The sequence below is a fragment of the Mustelus asterias genome, chromosome 18 (assembly GCF_964213995.1).
Source record: "Mustelus asterias chromosome 18, sMusAst1.hap1.1, whole genome shotgun sequence".
Lineage (NCBI taxonomy): Eukaryota > Metazoa > Chordata > Chondrichthyes > Carcharhiniformes > Triakidae > Mustelus > Mustelus asterias.
This window is the reverse complement of record NC_135818.1, coordinates 4,468,258-4,478,245: the sequence shown is the minus strand read 5'-3', so window position 1 is coordinate 4,478,245 and position 9,988 is coordinate 4,468,258. Positions and strand designations below refer to the sequence as shown.

The 9,988-nt window shown below is 44.0% G+C and overlaps 1 non-coding gene across 1 annotated transcript; it reads left to right on the top strand.

The window, feature by feature from the left end:
- The first annotated feature begins 4,659 nt into the window (after positions 1–4,659).
- trnal-caa (transfer RNA leucine (anticodon CAA)) lies at positions 4,660–4,778 on the top strand. The gene is made up of 2 exons: positions 4,660–4,697; positions 4,733–4,778. It is a non-coding gene; the product is annotated as a tRNA-Leu (tRNA).
- Positions 4,779–9,988: the final 5,210 nt, after the last annotated feature.

Sequence of the window (9,988 nt, the reverse complement as noted above, 5' to 3'; positions counted from 1 at the left end):
AGGTTCACCAGATTGATTCCGGGGATGAAAGGGTTGACGTCTGAGGAGAGATTGAACAGTTTGGGCTTGTACTCGCTGGAGTTTAGAAGGATGAGAGGGGATCTGATCGAGGTATATAAAATTTTAAAAGGGATTGGTAAAGTAAATGTAGACCAAATATTTCCTCTTATGAGGCAATCTTGAATAGGAGGTCACAGGTATAGGTTGAGAGGCAGTAGATTTAAAACTGAGATGAGGAGGAACTACTTCTCACAGAGGGTGGTGAATTTGTGGAACTCGCTGCCCCAGAGCGCGGTGGAGTCTGAATCATTAAGAAGTTTCAAGAAGGAGATAGATATATTTCTGATAAAACAGGGGATAAAGGGACATGGGGAACAGATGGGAAGGTGGATTTGAGACCAGGGAGAGATCAGCCATGATCTGATTGAATGGCGGAGCAGGCTCGAAGGGCTGAATTTGCCAACTTCTGCTCCTGATTCCTATGTTCCTATGTACAATGAAGGACCCAAAAATCCCTGCAGAATTCAATTAAACCCCTTTCTGAGTTACAATAACCTGCTCCTTGCTATTGACAAGCCAGCTTTCTATCCAGCTAATTTACCATTAATTTATTGCATTTTTACCTTCTTTGATCACTCACATGTGGAAATACTGCTGAAAATACAAGTCATGATGCCCATGGCATAGCTCTCCTCCGCTGCTTTAATTCTCATTTTTCTACTTTGTGCTTTTACTACGAGCAATGTCACTCTGAGATCTCTGAATTTCTTCAGAATACACACGCATTTCAGGCGGCACGGTAGCACAGTGGTTAGCACTGCTACTTCACAGCATCAGGGACCCGGGTTCAATTCCCAGCTTGGGTCACCGTCTGTGTGGAGTCTGCACGTTCTCCCTGTGTCTGCGTGGGTTTCCTATGGGTGCTCCAGTTTCCTCCCACATTCTGAAAGACATGCTGGTTAGGTGCATTGGCCATGCTAAATTCTCCCTCAATGTACCTGAACAGGTGCCGGACTGTGGCATCTCGGGGAATTTCACAGTAGCTTCATTGCAGTGTTAATGTAAGCCTTACTTGTGACTAATAAATAAACTTTATTTTACTTTATTATGAGTTCCTGCATTAAAATGTTGACAGCCTAAACTTTGACCAGAGGATTAATTTGTGTGAGAAAGGGGATCCCCAATAAAATGTTTATGAGGAAATGAAAGTAAAATTATTCTTAAAAGTTAGATGAATCCCCACTACAATAGACGTCAATATTGTCCTATACTTCTGAATGTTTCAAATGTCTTTTGTAAGTTGTATGCATCAGAATTACTTTTAAGTGTGAAATACTTTATTCTGTTGCTTTAATTTTGGAGTTTTATTTTTCTCAAGTGTGTTTCTAACTTTTAAGTATGGTGGCTGTGTTTATTTATTCTCACTGACTGGGCACAGCCTGTGTTTTCACCTCCAACAATACCAAGACACAGTGTTGTGACTGGAAAGCCACAATGCACCCGATGACAACTTTTCTTATACACTCAGAGGTCATTGGAAACTGGCCTGCCAAAGTAAGTTTTGCAACTTGCCTCAAAACCATTGCCATCCTTACTTTGTCTTTTGGTTCTCTCTGACCGCACTCTAATGGACAGGGTGCATGCTGCCACTTTGCAAAGAACCTGAGTAATAAAGAGAGTGAAAAATAAGTCAATATTCAAGTGTGAATGTTCCTCTTGGAGGCAATTGCAGGTGGAAGCTGGGACGGCACGGTGGCACAGTGGTTAGCACTGCTGCCTCACAGCGCCAGGGACCCAGGTTCGATTCTGGCCTCGGGTCACTGTCTGTACGGAGTTTGCACATTCTCCCCGTATCTGTGTGGGTTTCCTCCGGGTGCTCTGGTTTCCTCCCACACTTCAAAGATGCGCAGGTTAGGTGGATTGGGCATGTTAAATTGTTCCTTAGTGTCGGGGGATTAGCAGGGTAACAAAGAAAATAGGTTCAGGAGGAGGCCATTCAGCCCTTCGAGCCCACACCGCCATTCAATATGATCATGGCTGATCATGCACTCTCAGTATCCTACTCCCACTTTCTCTCCATGCCCCTTGATCCCATTCACCGCAAGGACTACATCCAGCTCCCTCTTGAACATATCTAACAAACTGGCCCCAACAGCTTTCTGTAGTAGAGAATTCCACAGGTTCACAAGTCTCTGAGGGAAGAAGTTCTTCCTCACCTCAGTCCTGAACACGTGGGGTTACGGGGATAGGGCCTGGGTGTCAGTGCAGGCCCGATGGGCTGAATGGCCTCCTTCTGCTTTGTAGGGATTCTATGATTCCTGAAGGGAGAGGAATTTCAACCATCCTGGTCTTCCTCAGCATTACTTGTGTTTTCAGTGTTGAGATAATTTGAATTTTTAATGCGAGCTTCCAGAGTTGTCAACACTTCCGGATTCAAAGCTTGTCACCTTGGAGGTAGGGAAAGTTTTGCTGCTGCAATATTTAAACGAGTGTAGCAGCTTTGAAGGCAGTCAACAAGGAATTATATTTTGATTGAAAGCAGAATTAAACATTTTGGAGAAGGTTTCCAATCTGTAGCAGGCAAAAGGCACCCCCTACCCCCACCACCAGATATTCAGAGAGAACAAGAAGTTTTTAAGAACAATACAGCACAGGAACAGGCCCTTCGGCCCTCCAAGCCCGCGCCGCTCCCTGGTCCAAACTAGACCATTCTTTTGTATCCCTCCATTCCCACTCCGTTCATATGGCTGTCTAGATAAGTCTTAAACGTTCCCAGTGTGTCCGCCTCCACCACCTTGCCTGGCAGCGCATTCCAGGCCCCCACCACCCTCTGTGTAAAATACGTCCTTCTGATATCTGTGTTAAACCTCCCCCGCTTCACCTTGAATCTATGACCTTTCCTGCTGAGGAAAAACTTGACAGTCACAAATTTGGGAAAATATTTTAAAATATGGATGGGGGGGATATATATTTTGAAATATTTTCCCAAATTGGTGACTGTCAGGTTTTTAGTCCCTGCGATTATAATTTTGACATTATCTTCCAAAGGGAATTCCTCTAATTCTGTGCAATGTTCAGATGAAAACAAGATGAAAGAAAGGATCCAAGGCTGCTCCAGAGGCAGATTAGCTGCACCCAATGTTGCTCATGCAAATCACATTCATAAGTAGGGGCACATCTGCCATGGAATGTGAGAGAAGAGTTGCCAATACAAACTTCTTTTCACTATGGTTGATTTCCCAGATTTAGTAATCTCCTTGAATCTTATTTCCAACCAAGTTCCACCACGGGGACAATTCTTCCAAGTTCACCACATGACTCTGAACATTTGAGCACCTGGCTCATGGCTACAGGGACATCAACAATCCAGTTACAGATCACAAATGTATTATACAGGTCACTAATTGCTCACTAGGACACTGTAGTTTAATTACCTTTCCCATAGATAATTAGGCAACACAAAGAAGATGCTACATTATTTTCAGTTTGCAAGATTCTCCCAAGTCCATCCTCCCCCGCACACCCCCCCCCATCCTCCCCACCCCCCCCCCCCCCCCCCCCCGCCCCCCGCCCCCCCCCGCCCCCCCTCCCTGCTCACACTGCTGTTTTTTTCTTTCGCACCCGGGCGCGCTGCTTCAGATTTTTTTTTGAACTGCGCATGCGCATTTCAGAGCTCCGATCGTTCCGGCAGCGCTAAGCCCCGCCCACTGCGTGGAACGGACTGGACCCGGCAAAAAGCATATGGGTGCGCTGCAAGGCGGATTCCGGGCTCGGATCTGCATTACGCCTGGATCCGGCACTTAGACTCCAAACGGTAAAATCGGGCCCAAAGAAACAAACACACTTTCAGGTTCTGTATATGATTATTTGAGAATGAAACGAAAATACAATTTCAGTCATTAAAAGAGGTTTCGGTATCTAGTCTTACTGTACGTGATATTACTAAAGTAACTGAGGTATATCATAGGATGGTGGAATTCGGATTTTCAATGTTTATTTCTCAGATGGCGAATTTGACACTCAGCTTGGTCACTGAAGGAGGCACCAACAAGCGAAGTGTTTCCCTGCAGAAAACGGGAGGAAAGTGGTGGGCAAATTATCCTGGGGCACTTACTGACTTCTTGTAGAATGTGGACAGAGCAGACCTGGCTGAGTCTTGGCAGCAATTAAAGAGAATTTGTTCTCTTTAAGCATGGTATGCAAAAGGAAAACTGAGTAGAAGATCATCCAAAATATGGGGTATGAAAATACGGGAAGTCTTGGATTAGGGAATGTCTGTAGTGAACAGGGGTTCAAATGTGTTTGTACCTTCCTCCTTCACCTAGTCCCACAAACATGGCACTAGGGATTGTCCTACTTGTCATCTTCAACACATTAAAATGGATATGCTGTGAGGATTCATGGTGACTTCGTTTGCCAGGTATCACAAGTAATTATTATCAGGTCGGGAGAGAAAAAGAGAGAGCGGGACACACACAAGCGCGTTTGAAAGAAAACAAAAAAAACTAAAAGAAATGTCAAGAAGGGAAATGTAAAATATTGACAAAAATAATGACAAAGAATGGAATAAGACAAATTGAGAGAACCATTGACACCTCAAACACAACCAGGAGTGTTTTAGACCATCAATTTTACACCACTGTCCTTAAATAGCGAGTTGTCAGGATGGCCGAGTGGTCTAAGGCGCCAGACTCAAGGAGTGTGATTCTTTGTCTTGTGTAAGCCTGGTGAATTCTGGTCCCTTTCTAGGGGCGTGGGTTCAAATCCCACTCCTGACATGTCCATTGGGGTGGGATGGTGACACCGCGGCTAGCACTGCTGCCTCACAGTACCAGGGACCTGGGTTCAATTCTGGCCTCGGGTGACTGTGTGGATTTTGCACATTCTCCCTGTGTCTGCGTGGGTTTCCTCCGGGTGCTCCGGTTTCCTCCCACAGTCTGAAAGACATGCTGGTTAGGTGCATTAGGTGAATGTAGCCTACTTGTGACTAACAAATAAACTTTACTTTTACTTTAAATTCAAGTTCTTCAGAACATGCTTTCCCCAAATCAGAATCTTCTTCATTTCACTCCCATTGCCAATCATTTACTTTACCTGGCTCCTCATTGGGAACGTAGACTTACAATCCTTCCCTTCCGCAAAAAAAGGCTGGGCCTCAAGTACGGCTGAAAGTGTACTCCCTCTCAAATAAACTTCAACATGGGACAACTCATGAAGCACAATTTACGAAGGGAGTTCCATTGCATGGGAAACTGATCCACACTGGATGTGCACTAAGGCAACTATGGTGTTCAATTTAATTTTTTTTAGGCTATTCTTTGTACGAGGAGCTGTCAAAGTTAAAACAAAGGGTTTAGGCCTCAGCTTTAAAGACCCGCTCCCACTTGACAAGAGTCCACCTCTGAACACCTGCAGAATAAGGACGTCACAAATAGACAGGGTGCTGATTCATTTCCTGTTTGCTTGAGGCAAACAGTTAGTGTAGGAGCTGGTGGTTAGAGGAGCCCAGCATTGTTTTAATGGGTGTATCTGAAATTTCCTGAACATGGGTGTAGTGGTTTTATTGTATCTCCAACATGGGCCATGCAGATGAGATTTTTGAGGAAAGCTTAAGATTATATTGGAAAAAACGAACAGCTGTACACGACAGATAAGGACTGAAACAGGAAGTAGTGGCCAAGGGACTTTTAGCTCAATCAATCCCACAAGCCATTTCTCCGGCATCCAGGAAACTGCAACAAAGAATTGTCATATCAATTTACCACAAAGGAAGTTCAAATTTTTCTCAGGAAAACTATTGCATTCATAAAACTGTTCATGTTTGTGTTTTCTGATCCAAGTTGGAGCACTTCAAAAGAAAATAATTTGGGCAGTAATTTGGCTATATTTGTAATTAGATGTATTTATATCAGGCAGTGAGAGAGATATTTTTGCACCTTATTATTCTGCACTCAACTTACATTTGCATTCTCTCATACAAACCATTCTATATCCTTTTCTTTCCATTGTCATTTTTCAATCAGAGACCAGTGTTATCATTATCATTATTGGACACAGTGGATAGCACTGCTGCCTCACAGCGCCAGGGACTGGGTTCGATTCCCGGCTTGGGTCACTGTCTGTGTGGAGTCTGCTTGTTCTCCCTGTGTCTGCGCGGGTTTCCTCCGGGTGCTCTGGTTCCCTCCCACAGTCCAAAAGACGTGCTGGTAAGGTACATTGGCCATGCTAAATTCTCCCTCAATGTACCCGAACAGGCGGTGGAGTGTGGCAACTAGGGGATTTTCACAGTAACTTCATTGCAGTGTTAATGTAAGCCTACTTGTGACACTAATAAATAAACTTAAAATATTAATCAGAAACAAGGATCCTGATCAATACTTTCCTTGTGAAATGAGTAGCGATGCATCATTTAAGATGAGATAGCAATCTGACAAGAGATTGAATGTGGGGCGTTATAGGGCAGTGTGGTTCAGACATTCAATGGATAATGAGGAGGCACAGTGGTTAGCACTGCTGCCTCACAGCGCCAGGGACCTGGGTTCGATTCCTGGCTTGAGTCACTCTGTGGTGTTTGCACGTTCTCCCTATGACTGCATGGGTTTCCTCCCTCAGTCCAAAGATGTGCTGGTTAGGTGCATTGGTCATGGCAAATTCTCCCTCAGTGTACCAGGATGGGTGCCGGAGTGTGGTGACTAGGGGATTTTCACAGTAACTTCATTGCAGTGTGACTAATAAATGAACTTTACTTTTTTTTAAACTGACTGATCCATTCGGTAAGCACCTGTCCCTTAGAACAATGAGAGGAAAACTGAGCACCTGGAGGAAACCCACGCAGACACGGGGAGAACATGCAGACTCCACACAGACAGTGACCCAAGCTGGGAATTGAACCTGGATCCCTGGCTCTGCGAGGCAGCAGTGCAAACCACTGTGCCAATGTCTTCTGTAAGGACGCATGTTTAGGCATCAGCTAGAACAGTTGGAACTTGGTTTTGGCAGTCTGGCACTGGTGGGTGGTCTACCCATGCTCACTGCCAAGCCTCACACTTGAGTAATGGTTCTTTGATTCTTTGAGCAAGGCACCAGAGGGCATCAGGCACACACACAGAGAAAGCCAACAAGTAGGGAGACAAAAACTTCAGAGGGGGAGGGGAGAAAATTTTGTTGGGAATCCAAAAATAAAAATGTATTAAATGAAACATAAAACAACAAACACATGCTTTGGATGGTCTGTGTTGATAACGTAAGTGGCTGTATTTCGTTGCCAGAGTCAGCAAGTGTGTACAGGAAGGTCTACCCCTGGAAGTGTAAATAGGATGCACTTAGAGACTCCACGGGCTGCAGAAGGATATCACTGCTAACACAGCCTTACTCACAGCAGTGAACATGGCTGCAATACTCAGCATCAATGAAACTAAGAGTAACTATCAACATCATTTGTGGTTTCAGGTTTGAGGCAGAACACTTCTCGCGAAACATGGATGTTTATTTCCTCTCCCAGTCAGGCAAACTAGTATACAAGCCTCATTGGATTGACAGTAAATGTAAATACATTCCCCCCTCCTTATTTCACTCTCTATCACCACTCTCGTTTGGTCCATCAAATTTCCCAGCAATTTCAGAATATAAGCACACACCAAGGGCCAGATTTCCATCACTGAGACGTGTAGCTCGGGTAATTTCCCAACTTGGTTTAAAGGATCGTGTTAGACTGACTTTTTGCACTGGGGAGGCAGAGACTGGCTAGATTTAGGCTTGACAACACCAGAAGCCAATCTTAAGTGGCCAAGGGGATGGGTGAGTGCCAAGATGGGCTGGTTAGAAGACCAGCTTTGGACTCTGGGACTTTGTCCCAGTTACCTTAGAAGCTGTCAAGGCCTTCATACTTCACCTCTCACCCTCCTTCGTCTCCCATCCAGTGGCATTCCCCTTCATTACCACAGGAAGTGAATTCATTACCGCAGGAAGTAGTTGATGCCAAAACAGTGAATGTATTCAAGAGGCAATGGGATATAGAACTTGGGACGAATGGGATCGAAGGTTATGGGGAAAAAGCAGGATTAGTTGGACAATCAGTTAGACAATCAGCCATGATTATAATGAATGGTGGAGCAGGCTCAAAGGGCCAAATGGCCTCCTGCTGCTCCTATCTTCTATGTTTCTATATTTCTATGTTCATACACCCATGCTGCCTCCATGTCAACTCATGCCCCCCTACCCACCTCCCTGCCCTGTCACTAAATCCCATGCCACCTCCATTGCCACTCATCTAGCATCCACCATGGACAGATCTTTGGAGCCAGGGGGACATTTAAAAAAGAAAACTTCTAACAATCCAGTATAACTCTCATTCATACAGACTAGACAGATAAAATAACTCTGATTTATGAATCCCATTCAAAGTTTTCAAATAAAGGTGTGTGAATCCATTAAAAAAAATAAACAAACTTCTATTCCGTTCCCTGCACCAAAGGCAGGTGATTATTTAATAGCCTCTTTAATAGTCAATCATATTGTTAACTCAGAAACCCCTGCTGAGATAATTGTAGCTTTTGAAACTTAGCCAAGCATTCATAATAAGATAATAATAGCCTTTGGGGAAATGTCATCAAATATGCAGTTTTGATCAAACTTTTTTCTAACCTACACTGGATGGCCTGTCAATCAAAGCAATCCAGCAGAGGGTTCTTTTTAATCTCCCACTGACAGCTTCAGACTGATTTCTTCATGTTCAAAGAGCAGGAGATTTAACAAACTTCAGACCATGACACCTGAACAGACCTTATCCACCCTTCAAGAGTACTTATGGCTTTTCCATCAATTCAGGACTCCTACGCTGTCGGTGAAAGCCCTTTGACCAGCCAAAATGTGGTCGATTTGAACAAAACACTATGTTCAAATCACCCTGATGAGTTTGGCTTTCCAGCTGATGTGATGTATGTCTCTCCCCCTTTCCCCTACTGGCAAAAATTGGATCTGTCAGAAATGGGACCAGAAATTTCACCATTTGTAAAGGTCTCTCAAGTCAGTCTGACTCCGCCAAAAGTCAGTCCTACACGTGTGTTAGAATTTACTTCCATGTAAACTTCCAGAGATCAGAAAACCCCATTAAAATATGAGGTACAAAAAGAGCAGGGAGGTTATGTTGGAGCTGTACAAAACTTTGGTTAGGCTACAGTTAAAGCAATGTGCTTTGTCTAGTTCTGGTCGCCTCACTATAGGAATGATGTGATTGCACTGGAGAGGGTGCAGAGAAAATTCACCAGACTGTTGCTTGGGGTGGAGCATTTGAGCTATAAGGAGAGATTGGATATGCTTGCATTGTTTTCTCTAGAGCAGAGAACGTTGGTTGAGATGTACAAGATGGTAAGGGTATCAAAGGATGGATAGGAAGCAGTTATTCCCCTTAGATGGTACTATGTACAGTTCTGATCACGCTATTATGGAAAGGATATTATTAAACTAGAAAGAGTGGAGAAAAGATTTACTAGGATGCTACCAGGACTTGATGGTTTGAGTTATAAGAAGATAACTCCACACAGTCACCCAAGGCCAGAATCAAACCTGGGTCCCTGGCGCTGTGAGGCAGCAGTGCTAACCACTGTGCCACCATGCCACCCTTAAATGCAGGAACAAGGTGGAATAAATATCTTAAAAGAAAACCCCAGTTTACATGTCAGAAATTCTGTACTGTTATTCTAAACAGCGGACAGTTATATATGAATGTAATTACAAACATAGATCAGCTAGATGGGGCATAGATCAGCTAGATAGTTAATATATTTTCCCAAAGGTAGGGGAGTCTAAAACTAGAGGGCATAGGTTTAAGGTGAGAAGGGAGAAATACAAAAGGGTCCAGAGCGGTAATTTTTTCAGACAGAGGGTGGTAAGTCTCTGGAACGAGCTGCCAGAAGCAGTAGTTGAGGCGGGTACAATTTTGTCTTTTAAAAAGCATTTAGACAGTAACATGGGTAAGATGGGTATAGAG